This window comes from Ursus americanus, chromosome 3 (genome assembly GCF_024610735.1).
Source record: "Ursus americanus isolate L20-20 chromosome 3, mUrsAme1.1.p, whole genome shotgun sequence".
NCBI classification, from domain to species: Eukaryota; Metazoa; Chordata; class Mammalia; order Carnivora; family Ursidae; genus Ursus; species Ursus americanus.
In genome coordinates this window covers 65508464-65527187 of record NC_142129.1, presented here as the reverse complement: position 1 = coordinate 65527187, position 18724 = coordinate 65508464, and the positions used below count along the sequence as shown (strand labels likewise).

The window sequence follows — 18724 nt, the reverse complement described above, 5'->3', positions numbered from 1 at the left end:
AAGGAATTAAAAAGCAACCCTCCAAAAAGGAGAGCAAAACTAGTGAAATGAAATATACAGTGGACCTTACTCAAAGCAAGAGTATGTGCATATAACTTTTTCATTGAGCTGCTCTATCTAGGCTGCAGTATTTTTGTCTGTAGTTGGGCCGCCACCATTTCCAGCCTGATACCATTATCCTAAAGGTCAGTAATCATTTAGGCTGACTAGGAGTCTTAAAGGGAAAAGGGTAGCTGTGCTTAAGCAGTTTATAATATAAGAGGAAAAACATATTAGACAATGCGAGGGCAGTATGAGAGCCTTCCAGCCAGTCACTGCCTCCATGACTTAAAACATTACGTATTTCAAAACCATTGCCATCCATATCTTAAGCAATTTCATCCCCATGGATCAAGAGCTGTAACACCATTGTTTATTCAACATAGCTAAAGCTCATAGGGGAGGAAACTAGAATGTATATACTTGCACAAGTGTGGATCTGTCTTTATGAGTCATAAATACAACTACGACAAAGAAATGCTACCCATCTCTCTGCTGTGTCAGTGTGTGGGGCCAGAGGGTGAGGTATGCATCTTCCTTAGTCTAATTGCATTCCTTACCTGGCAGTACAGCCTGAAGGAGAAGAACAAGGCTCTGGAGACAGACATACCTAGGTTTCTAGGTCCTGGGTCTGGCTTTGCAACTTAACAGCTCTGTGATTTTCAGTACATAACTTAACCTTTACACATCAGGCTTTTCATCTGTGAAATGGAGATATTAATAAGAAAGTTTAAACCATGTGAAATTGCATATGTCAACCATTTTTTACTTATACAAGTGGAATTTCACATGGTTTTTACCCAGTAATATCTACCCTGCAGGGCTCTTATAAGGATCCTCTGAGATTATAGCATTATTTGAATTTTCCCTCATCAAGATTTTCCTTATTCATTCTACAGTTGATATAAATGCAAGTGAAGAAATGGAATCCACATCTATAGAGAGCATCATACCTGAGTAAGTAGCGGATGTCAAATATTTTACCTTCTGTGAAATTTTCTGGTTGAACTTCATTTAACCACCACTAAAAGAGATTCTCCTTGCTGAGATTCAAGAAATCTAGTGAAGAGTTGCCTTATCAGCTACTAAGGAGTGGAGATACTCAGACCTCATGCTGTCAGAGCAAAATAAATATTATGTTTCCTTCATAAAATTGATTTAAGTTATTAAGTCAGCATTCTTCAAATCTTGGACCCTGAAGAGCCAGGGCTCTACAGGCATCACTGGGGAGTCCTTAGAAAAGCAAATACTATAGGCATATAAGATATTTAAATTAAAACAGCCTCTGTTTTCTCCAGCCCTAATTGGACTCTATAATAAGAGGTGGGATCAGAAACAAACAAACAAACAAAAAAGCAAGAAATAAAAACACAACAACAAAATCTAAGGCATAAGGATCCCACAACTTGGGAGTGTTTAATGGGTTAGGCCATGACTCCACAGCATCTTGTCCGAGCAGTAAATGGTACTTACACCAGACGTGCTTTCAAAAATAATTGAGAAAAGGGTAAAGATAATGAAAGGTTTCAGTCTATTTAGTGTTGACCACTTCTCAAATGCTATATGCTTTGCTAAATAGTCTTTCTAATTGTAAGGCCACTTTCACTTCCAAATAGCTTTTCCTCTGGATTCAGAAAAAGTGATCCTGCTACTTCCATAGTCTGTGTCTAAGCCCTAAGAAGATTGGCAATCACCATAAAATATTACTAAAAATAGCTTAGATTTTGGCAACTGCAATCACATTTTTGCTTTCTGAATGGTTTCTCTGAATTTTAATTCTGAAGACATTTCAAGGAAAATTTAGTTTTCTCTTCTCTGATTAATTTGTACTTCATTTTTCATAATATTTTCTAAGAGGTACTTTATAGCCAAAAAAGAAATGAGCCCTTTAATACTTTGGGTCTGTGAATGAGTCAGCCACATTTTCCACAAAATAAGTGGATTAAAATTAATTAAATGGTGACATGTTTCCAAATTCAAAACTCTTATAGACTGATACCTGGCAGACTCTCTTTATTCATTCAGATGTTTGTAGATCACCTATAATGTACAAAGCTCTATACCGTATATTGGGTGGGAATAGAAAAAGCTCTGTCTTCCCAGAGCCAATACCTCTTGGAGAAGGACAAGGATACCAAACTAAAATAAAATGTGATAAATATGAGAGAAGTGGGATTCAAAAATACAACTGGGAGTGTGAAGCATGAAACTGTCAGTCACAACTGGGAGTACCAAGAACAGTTTCCTGAAGAAAATGCCAATTTATGTGGGCCTCAAGAATGTGTGGAGTTTTAACAATAAAATAGGGGGTGAAAGGCATTGAAAGAAGAGGTTAACAGGACCAAAAACATGAAGATGTGAGACTAAGTTTTGTATTGGAGGAAGCATAAATAGATGGGTGTGGCAGGAATAAAAGGCATTTGGCAAGAGGGAGATATGGTAATAAGTTGAACTGGTTAATTGGTCCAGATTATAAAAGGTCTTGAATGCCTTGCTAAGGAATTTAGAACTTTTTTCACCTAAATAATGGAATCATGAAAGGGTTAATCGGGACAGATATTGGGACATCTCCATTGAGATGTGGAGAGAATGGATTTGGGGAGATCATATCCAAAAATAATGAAGGCCCGATCCAGCACAGTGGTAATTGGGATGGGAAGAGGTCAGGGAAAAGAAACATTTCCAAAATTGAAATAATCAGGATAAACTAACTCTCTTGAGGTGTATTCAAAGGGATGCATAGAAGGGTGGGAGCAGAAGACTAGAGTGACTCCTAGGCTTCTCTATAGCCATTATGTAAGGTAGAGACCACCAGAGATTAGCAGAATTGAAGAAAAATATCATGACCTAGATTTGGAGCATTTGAGCTCCAGGTGCCAGATGGATATGGAGGATGGGCAAAAATACAGTTGAGAGCAGGTCTATTTCTCGGGGTAAAGAAAAAAAAAAAGGCCAAAACTAGAGCCATAGATTTAGACAGGCCAAGAGAACTAGGCTAAAGATGGTTACACTCCTTTAAATCAATATTCTTTCAATATCTAATTACATTAGTTTGCTAGGACTGCCATAACAAAGTACCACAGACTATTAAAATAACAGAAATTTATTTTCTCACTGTTTTGGTGGCTAGAAGTACAAGATCAAGGTGTCAGAAGGATTGATTCCTTTTGAGGTCTCTTCCCTTTGCTCATAGAAGGCTGACATCTTGTGTCTTCATGTGGTCTTCCTTCTGCACATCTCTGTGTATAAAGTTACTGTTCCAGGATGCCTGGGTGGCTCAATCGGTTGAGTATCTGCCTTCGGCTCGGGTCATGATCCCAAGGTTCTGGGATCCAGCCCAGCATTGGACTCCCTGCTCAGCAGGGAAGTCTGCTTCTGTCTCCCTCTGTCCCTCCCCCTGCTCGTGCTATCTCTCTCACTCTCTCTGTTTCTCTCAAATAAATAAATAAAATCTTTTTTTTTTTTAAAGTTACTCTTCTTATAAGGATACCATAATATTGAATTAAAATCCACTTTAATGACATTATTTTAACTTAATTGCCTTTTTAAAGACCCTATCTCCATATATAACACATTCTGAGGTCCTGAGGGTTAGGACTTCAACATATGAATTTGGTGGAGATGGGGAATAATTCAGCCCATAGTCACTATTTATTGAGAGGAGACATGGAGCACTGTGTGGTTAAGGGTAGAGAAGGAAAATCACATATGACAAATGAGTAAATCAGCTTATCTTTGACGTGTACACCTTGCTTAGAGAAACAGAAGTCCTGAAGATGACTCCTGACTCAACTTCCCTAGGTGGCAGTTTAAAATCATCTATTGGTAGTTAAGCATGCTGGATTATTTGAAGGACTTAATAAACGGAATCTGACATGTACATGGATGACTCACCTGCCAGATATTCAGGAACACTACACAGCCAGAATAATAAAAGCAACAGATAAATAGACCAATGGATTAAAATACAGAGCCCAGAAACAGACATCTGCATATATGGGAATTTGATATATGATAAAGGTGGCATTACAAATCAGTAGAGAAGTAATGGATTTTTAGGAAGGTTGATGGCAAACTGGCGTATTCTATGGCGAAAAATCTGTATGATATACGAAAGTGAATTCTAGATGATTTATAAAAATTACTTGTGCAAGATAATACTATATAGTTAATAAAAGAGTATAGGTTCTTTTGAGCCAGCACATATTGATGGGCATCTCTGAAGACAACTGGGTTAGTCCTGTTTTAAATGATCAGTAGACCTTCTGAGAATGCCATGCTTGCTGCTGGGACTGATGAGGCAGTAATGGGTACCAGGTATGGGGCATGACAAATAGATCAAAATTGGACTCTGAGGAGTGCCTGGGTGGCTCAGTTAAGTGTCTGCCTTCAGCTCAGGTCATGATCCCAGGGTTCTGGTCCCAAGACCATTCTTCAGTGGGGAGCCTGCTTCTCCCTCTCCCTCTGCTGCTCCCCCTGCTTATGCTCTCTCATTCTCTCCCCCCCCCCTGTCAGATAAATAAATAAAATATTTTTTTTAAAAATTGGATTCTGAGGTTGAGTTGCTCCTATGTGAAGAGTGCATGGAAGGTGAGAGGGATAGAAAGCATTGGGAATCCATAGCATATAATGGCATCACGGTCACTCAGATTATCACCAGTGGTGGCATTGAGTGAAGGTGGAGATCAAGAAACTGGCAGATAAAGTGGCTGTGGCACTTAATTGCTAAAGTGACTGTAGTGATTACTGAGATGATGAGGTAGAATGACTACTTAGGACTGCTCTGGAAAGTGTATGTAAAAAAGAAGATAAACATGAGGTCTTGATTTTCCAACCCAAAGCACTGGTAGAGAACCAGAAAGCCTCTGTGGTGCCTTATTTTCTTATCTGTTGTAGGGGCAGGGCAGGCATAGCTGAGAATCAGGCCAAGGATTGATTGTAAGAGTTGAAACTGCTATTTCATTTAAATAAACCAGGCCACCAGGTCTCGTTTGCTAAGATGGGAGACTAGTTGGGAAGGAGTGGGGCTCTGATGATTGGGGTGGGATATTTAGACAAACACAGGCAAGGGTGATAGCTTTAAATCCATGGATATCTCTAAATCATTCTTGCAGGGGCCTTGATTGAATTGGTATCCCACAGAACACCACCCCAGCCCAATATCTGATGACATTATGGTAAATGGATCTTATGAGTGGGAAAAAGCAAGCACCTCAAATGCCTTAATGAGACATGTATGCCAGAGAGAGGGAAATAAACCTATGAAAGTTCAAGATTCCATCCCATGGGGAGGTTTCTATGAGTCCACTGTCCTGGGTCATTTCAGGATATTTCTTCTAAAGAAAAAACATACTGATATACCTTGATCCTCCCCTCATGAAGAGAGAGGTACAACACCGAGTGGACTTTCTTAGATTTTGGAGGCAACATATAAGTGTTCTTCTCTGACATTTCACTGTCATGCTCAAACATAACAAAAAGAAAAGTGCACAAATATTAGGGTGATGGTAGACAAGATATGTGTTTAACCTATTTGTAGACCGATAGTAATAACCAGAATAATTGTTACATACTCCGTTAGTTGTTGTACATTAATGTATCGTCAGCAGGATGAACTTAAAGTTTGTACACCGTGTGTGTGTGTGTGTGTGTGTGTGTGTGTGTGTGTGTGTAAGAGAGAGAGAGAGAGAGGAAGACGGACAGAGAGGGAAAGAGAATGAGAATATATTTTTAAAGTACATGATTCAAAATACTGAAACTTACAGGACATTGATCTCCATTGGGCCTTCCTTAAGTGTTTTAAGACCTCGCTATTTAAAGTGAGGTCCCCGAATCACAAGGATCAGCATCACTGGGAGCATTAAATAGAGAATCTCAGGCCCACCCAGAACTACGGAATCAGAATCTGTCTTCTAACAAAACCCCCGGGTGATTTTTATGCAAATTAAAATTTTAGAAGCATCACTCCTAAATATATGTTTATTTTGGAAAAGCATCCTTATAGCTTCAGGGGTATGAGAAGTTCCCACTTGTCACTCTAAGCAAAGCCTTAGGCTTTCACCTATGTACTTTTCTATGAAGCCTTTGGACTAAAAAGAGGAGAGCTGAATGAGAACGAATTGATAACTACAACAGATATAGTCATAAGTTTCTCGTCTCTGTAATTTGCCTCCAAAAATTCTTGTTCTAGAAAAAACTTTGCATCTTTCTTCTTCAAACACATATATTGAACTAGAAGGCCACCCAGAAAGTATTCGCAGCTCAAGTGCCTTTGGGTATTCACTTACACTGTTGTCTTTGTCCAAAACTCTCTTTCCACGATGTCTCCCTGGTCTTCACTAGCTAATCCTACTTGAGCCTCTCAGTGTTAACATCTTCCGATGAGCAATCTCTTACCTCCCTTCCTCAACCCATCCCACCCTCTGTACTCACTTAGTGGGCCCTTATGGGAGCCCCGAGATCAGGCTTCTGTTCTGGAACAGAGCCTACTGAAGTGAAATTGTCTAAAAGTTCTGTGAGGGTAAGCTGTCAGTCTCTGTAACTACAACATATATGCAGAGCCTGTCTCTTTGCCCATGCCTATATTTCTTCCTAGGTGAAGAAATAAATAAATACAGGAAAACTTACCCAAGATCAGAAGCTTGGGCCACCCTGTGACTGAGCCTCCAGACCCCATGGACTCTACCCATGGGTACTGCCCCATGACGCCTCTAGGTCACCTAGTAAATAACCCAGAGTAAAAAGATTACAAAGCGGATTCATGACATGTATTTGTTCAGTTTATTTTATGCAGAAAATGCATCTTTTTACACATATAATCATGTTACCATCACCACACAGAATTCTAGAACATTTGAGGGAAGAGTGGAGAGAGGTGTTTTAGAAAGAAAAGCTGTTCTTAGAATAAAATAGTTGTAAGAAAATGGTTATCAGACATAGTAAGTGACCTGAAAGATAATTCAAATATATATCATAGTCTTCCTCTGTTATAAAAAAAATGCTGTAACTCCCACTTTCTTCAATCACTTAAAATAAATTCTTAGACTTGTTTTCAGAAATGAGTGATTGGGTAGGTGATAGTTCACACTTGATACCCTTTGGTAGAAGTAAATATTTCTTCCATTTTATGTTTGAACTTGTTGATTGTGGTAGCTGGAAGGCTAAAGAACATAATAATTATTTCTCTCTCACCCTGGCACACCTTCCTTTTCTCTCTCTCTTTTTTAAAATATAAATGAAACTTTAGACACAGTTAGTTCTTGGTCTGATTGCCAGATTTTCCAGTAATCACATCTGAGGTTTTTTTCAACATGTGGGCAATTTTCATTATTTCAATCCAGCAGTGACCTTTGGAATTCCAGAACCATTTCCCCTCCCCTTCCTGGTGCCCCCAAGAGACTCAGTAGCTCAAACATCTGAGGGACCTCTGGGCATCTTCACATCTGTTGGCATAGAAGATGAAGGCCATTGTGTGGTAGATTTTCAAACAACAGGTGTTGAGCTTGGGGAAGAGTTTCCCGGTTTTCTAGGAATGGGGAGAAGCAGTACTTAATTCTTAGTTTCCAGGCTCTTTGGAAACACTTAGAAAACAAAGTTAATCTGTTTATACAGAGCTCACATTGAAAAACCGCAGTAAACAATCACTAAGTTAAGTCAGACAGGTTTTTTGTTTCAGAGTCCTACATTTTATATCAATTTTCTATCCAGAGCAACTCAGTCTTTCAGTCTGGGATTATGTCTCCTTGATGCATCTTGAATCCATGAAATATTATTTATTCAAGGAGTGGCTTGCTTGTTCTTATGCCCAGTTTTCAACAATGTGGTACACAGAGTTGAAATTCTTTCCAAGACTAATTAGCCCACTGGATATTTACTAGGAACATGCAAAAGTGTGAAATGCCATCTCTATTATCTGCCTTATGAGAGTCTCTGGAATCATTGCTGTCTTCGCTCACTGGTAGTAAAGACTCTAAATTACAGAAACAATAGAAGCACTGTGTTTAACCCAAAATATCACTGAAATCCCATTTTAGGAAAATCTGTTTCTTTCAAATTTTCTCGGAGAAGTACAAAGTGTTGCTTGGTGTGCAGTAATCTGCCGGTATAAATGGTATAAATGGATGATTGCTTAAATACGGCTTCTTTTAGAAGAGAGTTAGAGGACTTTACAAAAGCATCAGCTGTGCTTGCCATACAGGTGAGCCTCTTGCAAGTAAATAATTTGACTTGATTGTTAGAAACATTTCTTATCTCCTTATCCAGGCAATAATTGCTGTATTTCTAATCTGCTTTTTAAAGATCAGTTGGAGTTTGATTCCTTCCCGATATCTTAAAATGAATTATTTAATAGGAATGGGAAGGTAGGTGAGAGTGTCAAAGATAAATGGTCATCTTCATCTAAACATCAAGAAGAAACACCTGTCCTATCCTTACAGCTTGCAGCTGATCACTACCCACAACTGGCCTCTGAGGCCTTGCAATAAATATACTTTATGTATCCCATAGATTTGGGATTTTGGAGAGATGTTTATCTCAAAAGATCATGCTCAGAAGAGCTTCAGTTTGTCAAGTCTAATGATTTTGAAGAGATGGCTTCCAACTCAAATTTTCTATAGTACTAGGAAATCAGTGAGCTGGCCCTTTCACTGGGCACTACAAATCCTTTTACAGAGGATGAGTTTTCTCTGACTCCTAAGTAGTGAAACAATCTTTGTCCTTTTGGGTTACCCTTTTAAGGTAAGCTACTGATGCCTATAGGGTTAAACTTTTGCTTTACACTTCCACATTCTCACTTATGCTTTCAAGTATGGGAATGCCTACGTACTGTAGATTCTCAAGTGTTTATATCAGATTTTGTTAGGCATTTGACTAGAAGGTTTAACAGACCTTTGTGATCAGACTCCTTTTCTCATTTGGTTAAAATTTGCTTTTAATAGACTGGTGTCATAAAATTCAGAGTATTTTATTTCTCTTAGTAGGGGTTTAGCCTACCCTGCCAACCATCAAGCAAGTGCATTCTACTGTTGGAGAGGAAGACCAGATAGGTGGCTTAGGGGTGGCTTAGGGGAAATTGATCCTCACTAGAGAAAAAAAAAACCATTCAAAGCAAATGTCTGGGTGATAGGCCTATGGTCTCATCGTCTTCCAAAGACAAAAGCCCTGCCATAGACTTGTAGACAAGCCAATCCAGATTTCATAATTAATCTCCCAGTTGGCATCCAGATAGACCCATGTATTTGAAAATTGTTTCCCAAATATTTTTCTTAGCTTAGCTTCACCATTGTTCTGTGGGGCAAGTCAGGAGTGCTCTTTTCTATTTATTAGAGGGAGAAAGTGACACCAAGAGAGGTTACCAGACTAGCATAAAATAGCTCACCCCCACTGTCAATTCAATGTTGACATCAATTTACTCCTCTTTCCTCACCTACCTGAGCCAAATGGCCTTCAGTTTGTTATTCATACTGTTTCTGGATCTTTGTAATAAAAGTGAATCTATTTCAACTAAAGATATAATTCCAGACCTTCTGGCAGACCTGAGTCAGAAGAAATAAGAGAGAGCTAGAAATGGTGTGGGAAACTACTAGAATCTCTATGGAATGGAGTATCACAAATAATAAGCAAATAATATAAATAAAACACACAATATATTTAGACACTACTAGATTTCTTTTATTATTATTTTTTACCATTATAATCCATCCTCAGTCATCTACGAGCAAAGACTACATTTATTTTTCCTCACAATATCACCAGTTTAACGAAGATAACCATTTCAGAGTAAAAGACACTGTGGCAGTATTTTCCAAAGATGGACATCTCAATATCTCTGATCCCACAAGATCTTCTAAACCTTGCCATTCCCATATTCAGCAGTGGTCTAATTATTCTCTTACCTTCTAACCAATAAAATGTAGCTAATAAATAAGTCTGAGTGACTACCAAGCCTAGATTGGAAAAAATGTTGTATCTTCCACTTGTCTTGTTGGAGCACTTAGACTGAGACCTGAGCCATCATCATACCTGATCAGACAGGCCTACGGCCACCGTACAGTAAGGTATCCCAAACTAGCCCACCAGGAGAGACAACTTAGGGTCCTGACACTATGTGAAGATGATAGATAGAATGAAGAGGGAGAGATGCTGGCCCACCCCAGCTGCTCCAGACCATTAGTAGCTACTATAACCATGTAAAAAATCCCAAGCCAGATCCACCTAACTGAGCCCATTCCAAATTTATGACCCATAGAAGCTATGAGATAATAATATGATTGTTGTTGCTTTAAGCCATTAACTACCAGGATGATTTGTTTTGCAGCAATAAAAACCATAACAGACACTGTTCTTTATAACATAGAAGAAACAGCCTATGAATTTATTTCTCTGAGACTTTTATAATCACTAGCATGATAGGAATTTATGGACTGGATACCATAATACTCACTTCCTTTTGTTCCGTTAATTTGAATTAGTCTCATAGAAAAACTTGGAGATAATACGGCTTAATAATATACACACACCTCTTACAACACCAGATTTTGCCAGCTTATATTCCTCTGACAGCGTCATCTTCCAGGTAGGCAGTGCTTTTCTGGCTCTAGATCTGATTTAAATTATTCTATGTACATTCCCTCCACCCCTAGAAATTCTGTCACTTTCTAGATGCAAGAACAAAATAGCAATACTGTTGTCTCCTCGCTAGTTAGCAATAAGCTCTGCAAAATGTTTTTCTCATTGCCCTTGTCTTATTTATTTTGAAACATATTTATTTTTACATAAAGCTGAATGTACTGACACATGCTGTACCTTTCTCTTAGAAAAAGTGTGGATGCTTAACATGGCAGCTACGTGCATACGGCTGATATGTTCTACTGGTGCAAAACAGATAATTTCTGCATTTCACAGATCTTGCCTTCTCACTAATTTGGCAAAGTGGGTGTTTGGGATTGCTGCCTTTTTTTTTTTTTTTCCCTTTCAAAGCCAAGGGAGAGAGAGAAAATAATACCATGTCAATTTTAAAAACCAAACCTACAAAGAATCTGCTGTTTAGATATCCTGCTCTATAGGGGTGATTATACTCATTACGTGTTTGTTATATGTTAGAGACATCCAGGTTTGTGGCAACTAAAATCACAGTCAGTAACTTTTATTTTTGCATTTTTCATGAGGACAATGGGAAATTGCTCTGGCACATTAACAATCAGTCATGTCCTTAATAAAGGATGGATGAGAGTGAATGTTATCTACTTGAATATCACAGTTATTTTAAAAATCAAGTAGGCAACTCCAAGGTTAAGAAGTTTAATGTTTTTCTGATTCATGAAAAATGAAAAACTGACTATGGCCCACTTCATTTTAACTAATCCATGCAAAGAGTTCAGGGAGTACGAAGAAATTTTATGTTGCAGAAAATTAGAATTCCAAACACTGCTCACCTGCTTTAGAACATGACCACATGATCTTTTGGATACTTGGTCACTTGTTATTATGGGCTTTCTACAGGTTTTTATTATTAATTTTCTTATTATTTGTAGATCTTAAATACAAATGCCTCCATGTTTCTTGAACTTTTCCCCATTTAAAATTATTGTTTGTGCCCTTTCAAAGCACCTTGGTAATTTGTGTGTACTAACTACTCTTTCTTAGGTAATAATGCATAACTTCTCTACCAAGCAAGGCCTTATTCATTTCCTCTTTTGAAAACACTATCAGTAAAAACTACCCACGTCTAATCTGCCTACAGTTTGGCAGAGCTTGAAAACATTTAACTACAAGCTATACCGTTAGCTTAATATCTGATCTCATTAAGCTATGTTGCTTTCGAAGCATAATGTAAACAAAGTAAAATTATTAACAACTTCCCTGAGTCATATGGTATAATTTGTTTTTATAGCAGCTAGTTGTTAATGAGGATATCTGTCTTTACATAGCACTTGTAATTTACTATGTCCTGTGTCCTCACTGTTCATGAAAAAAGCAATCATGCCTTCAAAGACATGAAAGAAATAAACTATAAACTAAAAAATTTATTTTTGCTTTTGCATTTCCAACAGTATGAACAGATTTTTTAAAAATCCACAAGGCTATATTTTAAAAGGTGCTGTCCATTAATTTGCCATGTTTCTTATTTGGCATTGAATAGAAAAATAATTCAGAATTAGATTTCAACTATATAAAATATATTATAACCACATATATGTTTATTGCAAATTTCTACTTAGGTAAATAACACTTTTATAATATCAATATTATCAAAGAGCTTGAAGCTTGGATTATTACATTTTTTTCTTTCTTACCCAAACCAAGCAAAATGAAAACCAACTCTCTTCTAGTATTTGTGCTGCCAAAGTGAGCACAAAACCATCTTCTAGATGTAAGCAGTTTTGACTTGGGTTATCCATAGCAAACTACTCCTGCGCTTGCTTTTATGCACCATGCACCACCCTATTTTTCATTAACAGAATTAAACTGGAGGCAGTTCTGTGGTATGTAAAACAAAATGGGGCCATTAAGAACAGATACTCCACCTATTTGGTTTTATTACTCTCCTAGAGTAACAAAAACTAAAAGTAAAACAAAACTCTTTTTAAAAGCAGCATTATAGTGCTCTCCATTTGGACACCATCGTCGTTGGTGACTTGGATAAAAAAAGACCTTTAAAAGTATGTTATATAATTTGACCAGCTTTATGTATAATATAGATATAGATGTCTAAAATTCAGTGCAGGGGCACCTGGGTAGCTCAGTCGCTTGGGCATCCGACTCTTGATTTTGGCTCAGGTCATGATCTCAGGATCATGGGATCGAGCTCCAGATAGGGCTCCAGGCTTAGTGCAGTCTGCTTGGAATTGTCTCTCCCTCTCCCTCCACCCCTCACCCTATTTGTGCTCTCTCTCGCTCTCTCTCAATGGATAGATAAAATATTTTCTAAAAAACTAAATAAAATAAACTTTAGTGGAGATTTTGATTTCAGACTCCATGTGGATTATCAGGAAGGACTGGACTTTGCTTCTCTAGGATTGTTTCAAGCAATGTAGACCTATTCAGGGTTAGGCATTCCAATAGCACAGGAGAGCTGAATAGTGAAATTCAGAGGAACAAGACTAAGGAGCATTCAATAAAGGACACTTGGCTTATTTTATATCATGAAATAAAAATGAAATTAAATATTCACAAAACAATACTCAGAAAGGGCTAAAAACTTCTCCCTCGCCTCCTCTTTGGTGACCATTGCCAGTCACATGAATTGGATATTACCTACTTAAACAAAGACCTGTTGGCAGTGGTTATATTGTGACTAAACAGACACATTTTTCAGCAACTAAACGCATTTCTTAAAGCAATATGAGTTTCTCCCCGTCCATCACAAATGCCACTAAATACTTTCTAAAATTACAAATAGGAAGTCACAGCCTTTAAACATCTGAACTTTCTATGTTGTTGTAAAGCACCTGCATTAACATTTTGTTCTTGATATTATAACAAATGAAGCACACCTCTTATCTAATAAGATGTAAATCTTGAGATGAACAGTTGATTTTCCACATATCTCCTTCTGTGAACAGGAAACTAGCTTTGCTATTTTTCTAAAATAGAGAATAATAGAGAAATTTTATGCCAAGTTCTTTTCAGAAATCCCCAACCGCCCCCAACCCTCAGTTGCTGCCTTCTGTCCATTTTAAATGCTGAGTTTGGCACAGAAAACATTTAAGAAAATGACAGAGAAATGAGCGTCATCAGCAACTTCAAAGTAAGGCCATACAATTCAGAAATTGTTACTAAAAGTCTTTCAGGTCTAAACCACACATGGAGGTAGTTTTCCTCTCATTTCTCAAAGCAGAAAAAGCTGTGTTAAAGATCGCCCCAGTTTATTAATTTTGCAATTGATTATACTGATTGCATGAAGATTTCCATTGCAAAAACAGATTTTTAAGGACTAAAAATATGACAATTATGCAGGTTACTCACTTAAGTGAATAAGTAACTACAGGTTTTTAAAGTAGCAAACACTTAAAACGAAGGGAGTCATTTGCCCCCTTCCTTCACCTGCTTGAAATTTCTATTCATATTTTCAAGTGGGGGGAGGCAATGCATGTTCAATGATAGCAATCAAGACCCTTCAATGTAATCGTTCAAAAATCTAAAATGGTGATCCATGGGAGCTTTACAGATCATTAAAATACAATATTGTCTTGATAAAGTACCTCCACGTAATTAAATAGAGCCTGATCCTCAGAAGGGGGAATCAAAAAGTCCTGTCTAGGTTCTGAAAGGCCTTCTAATGATGGGCAGAGCCTCAGCTGGAGCTTTCCCCAACTAGCAGTACATTCCTTCTTCAGTCCCTCAGGCGGCCCTCAACAGGAAAGGGAGACACAACATTTTCAGATGCCCCAAAGAGGATGAGGGGGTGCCAAACAAGCCCACAAAATGAAAGTTTTCCCCATGCAAAAGGTCCTGACTCGTTATCAAAAGAGGACCCTCTATATTTGCTTTTATCTGCCCGGGATGCTCTTAGCTCCCATAACAAACATGGGTGAAAGGATGAATATCTCCCTTGCTTGCCAATTTTAACTGAATAAACAGAACCCATTATCATTATGGTGCAATGCAGAGTTTCTCAAACTGGCCTGATGTCCCATTAGCACTTAAGCTCTCTGAGGACCGGGATTCTTGTCTGTTTTGTTTGCCAATGGAGTCCCAGCACCTAGCATATGCGTGACATATGTTACATGCTGAATAAATACATGTTCAAAAATTGAATGAGTCAAAGGATCCAATGGGGTGCTTAGTAAAAATACAAATAATTGGGCTCAGCCTAGACCTGCTGAAAGGAACTCCTGGGATCAAGACATTTATTTGGTTTAGAAGCCAAATGGATCTGGGACAATGCCTTGCTCTACCACTTAACTGGGTGTGACCTTAAGCAAAATACCTCATCTCTGAGTCTGATTCATTCATTAAGCAAATGGTTTAGGATACCTACTCTGTTTCATCATTGTGCTACTGCTGACGATATACCAATGAGCTAAATAATACAGGCTTTGTGTGGAATTTCTTTATTGACATCCCATTTACTGGTGGCCAAGGAGAAATCACCCCCACTCAACACACAGCAAAGTTTTCTTTTTTGTTGTTTTGTTTTGGTGCTCATTACAAGAAATACAGCCTTTTTTTAAAAATTACAATATAATCAACATATAACATTATATTAGTTTCAGGTGTAAACACTCAGTATGTGTACATATTCCAAAATGATCGTCACAGTAAGTCTAGTTATCATCTATCTCAAGTCTTTTTTTTCACTGAAGTATAGTTGACATAAAATGTTATATCAGTTTTGGGTGTATACCATAGTGATTCAACAATTCTATGCATTATGCAATGCTCACTGTGATAAATGTAGTGACCATCCGTCCCCATACAAAGTTATTACAATATTATTGACTATAATCTCTATGTTGTACTTTTCGTCCCTGTGACTTATTTTATAACTGGAAGTTTCTACCTCTTAATACCCTTCACTTATTTTGCCCACCCCCTCCTTTCCCTCTGGCAACCGCTAGTTTGTTCTCCATATTTGTGAGTCTATTTACTGTTTTTTTTTCTTTGTTCATTTGTTTTAAGATTCCATGGTGAATCATATATTTGGGTGAAATCATATATTTGTAATTCTCTGACTTATTTCACTTCCCATGATACCCTCTAGGTATCATCCATCCATGTTGCCATGAATGGCAAGATTTCATTCTTTTTAAATGGTGAGTAGTATTCAATTGTGTGTGTGTGTGTATACACATATTTACCTCATCTTTATCCATTCTTGGCTATTGTAAATAAGCCTGCAGTAAACATAGGGATGCATACATCTTTTCAAATTAGTGTTTTTTCTTCAGGTAAATACCCAGTGATGGGATTATTGGATCACATGGTAGTTCCATTTTTAATTTTTTGAGGAATCCCTATACTGTTCTCCACAGTGGCTATACCAATTTACATTCCCACCAACAGTGCACAAGGGTCCACTTTCCTCCACATCCTTACCATCACTTGTTATTTCTTGTCTTTTTAATACTAGCCATTCTGACTGTACGAGGTGATTATTTCATTATGATTTTGATTTGCATTTCCCTGATGATGAGTGATGTTTTCATGTGTCTATTAGTCATCTGTATGTATTCTTCGGAAAAATGTCTATTCAGGTTCTCTGCCTCTTTTTAAATTGGATTATTAGGTGTTTTGTTTTGCTTTTTGTTATTGAGTTGTATAAGTTCTTTATATATTTTTAATATTAACATCTTATTAGATATATAATTTGCACATATCTTCTCCCATTCAATAGGTTGCTTTTTTGTTTTGTTGATGGTTTCCTTCTCTGTGCAAAAACTTTTTATTTTGATGTAGTTCCAATAGTTTATTTTTGCTTTTGTTTCCCCTGCCTGAGAAGACATATCCAGAAAAATGTTGCAAAGGCTGATGTCCAAGAGATTACTGCTTTTATTTTCTTTTAGGAGTTTTATGTTTTCAGGTCTTAAATTTTGGTCTTTAATATATTCTGACTTATTTTCTGTGTATGGTGGAAGAAAGTGGTCAAGTTTCAACATACAGCAAAACCTTCCAAATACCATCCTTAACATGTCTCTTACCCAAGCACCAGCCCATGTCAGAAACCACCCAACTCTCTGATCAGTCAAGAAATCAGACAGTGAGATATTTGTGTTATAAAATCTTTATCTTTTTCCCATTTGAAGTTTCTGTTACTTAGGACTTCACATTTCAATTCAAGGGTGAAATTAGTAATGATTATTATCCATATTAATCATGATGCTTTTATCTATAACATGCACTCGCATGCATTTCAAATAATTTTAACAACTCACTTAAAACAGATGGAGTGGATATTATTAGCCCATTTTATAGATACTCAAAGAGTTGAGGCACCTTTTCCCAGAGTATTATACTGGAAGGAAGAACCTAAGTCATGCACAGATATTTCTGTTAGACTCTCAAGCAAAGTCATTCAGAGCAGAACAAGGTCTTCTAAAGCTATCCTTCTTGGTAATGTGATATGTGGACCAACAGGATCAGCATCACCTGGGAATTTATCAGAAATGCAGAATCTCAGTCTCCGTCTCATCCAGTGGAAGAAGAATTTGCATTTTAACCAGAACCCCCCAGGTGATCTGTATTCATGTTGAAGTTCAAGAAGCACCTTTCTAGGAGAAACAATTGGAGCATAGGTTGAATCATTTAATAACTCTCAGATTTCTTGAAGTGCTTAACTAGTGACTAATACATTATATAATACCATCTAACAAATAATTATTTTTTCGAAAGTAACCTGTGAATGGATAAGTGAATGAATGAGTATCTAAATACCACAGTGAATTTTATAGTGTCTTCATGTTTTCTTGCAAAAGTTCCAATAAAGCAACAGGATGAACATTCATTTTCTTGCTGTCAATCATCTACTCACTCTTAAATCTTCCAAGATGGTCCCTGGTTAGAGAATTTGAAGATACAAAGTTTCATTTCCACAGTCTGCTTTTGAATACTTTATTTCCTTAAAACAACTGTGTGTGGGATCAACTACTTTTTCATAGTCACTAGCAAGGTTTGATAGCTACAAGCTGAAGGAACTCTGGGATACAAGAATCATTTATTTAGCAAATATTTTTTGTACCTCTACTCATGCAAGACACAGAATAGACCAGAGAAGACTTGGAGAACTTTAGCTCTTTCCTTTATAGCACTGTGTGGGAATCAAAGATGGAAAGGCATTGCCATTAAGAAACTGACATTCTAAAATTTGTATAGTTATGATATAAGGTAAAATGTGATAAATTCTACCTGAAAGGTAAAGATCAAGCACCCTGGTCATTTAAAGACGGGAAGTTCCCTGTGCTCTGTGGTCAGGAGTAGGGAAGCCGGGCAGATTTCACCAGGAAATGTGCTCTTGAGCAGTGGCACTGCAAACTGAGATGGAGTTTAGGTGAGGCCCCGGGCCTAGAAGAACAGCAGCTGGATCTAACCGTCAAGGAAGAGGCTCAAGAACTAGAGTGTGTGTGTGTTTGGGGTCAGGGAAGATCAGAGAGCTTGTCTGTAACAACTAAGGCCTCCAATCTGGGCTCCAGATCCTAGGTCTGGAAGTGCAATTGACTTTTGCAAAGCCTCCGTCCACCCCTGCATAGCTGCTGCTCTAAGCCCTACGTTGGTGAGGATTGGCTTGGACTGGAATCGTCTGGGGAGATCCATTTGCTGGTGGGGGAAGATGCTGGAGAAAGCAAAAGCAAAAGGAAGGGGAAGGAGAGTTGGGCAGAGGAGAGTTAGTTATATTACATACCTAGTCAATGTGCACTTTCTAGAATGTAAATTCTGTAAATCCTTTGCCCTACAAAATTCTCTAGAAAGCTGACCTTTGCTAACGTCCTAGTAGAGGTTCACACACAGAGGGTGTTCAAAACATTATCAGGTGACAACGTCTAGCAGTGTCAAGCAGTTGGCTCTCCTTGGCACCTTTTCTGCTCAGAGAATTAAAATATGTGTGCAGCCAGCCTAGAGGGACTTTCCTTTTGTGATAGAGACCATCATTTAAGCTTAGCTGCAGGGTTCTCAGACTAGCTAGTCTTCATTGTCCTGGAAGCTGGGACAGATGTAGAAAAAATAAGTAGGAAAATCTGTACTAATTTCT

The 18724-nt window shown here is 37.8% G+C and overlaps 1 long non-coding RNA gene across 6 annotated transcripts in view; it reads left to right on the top strand.

Annotated features, from left to right (window-relative positions):
* LOC123789257 (uncharacterized) overlaps window positions 1-18724 on the top strand; it is a 251998-nt gene that overhangs the window by 145755 nt on the left and 87519 nt on the right. For all 6 annotated transcript variants that reach the window (XR_015724009.1, XR_015724008.1, XR_015724011.1 and 3 more), the window contains exon 4: window positions 939-996. This is a non-coding gene — a long non-coding RNA (uncharacterized LOC123789257). The remainder of the gene's footprint in view (window positions 1-938; window positions 997-18724) is intronic.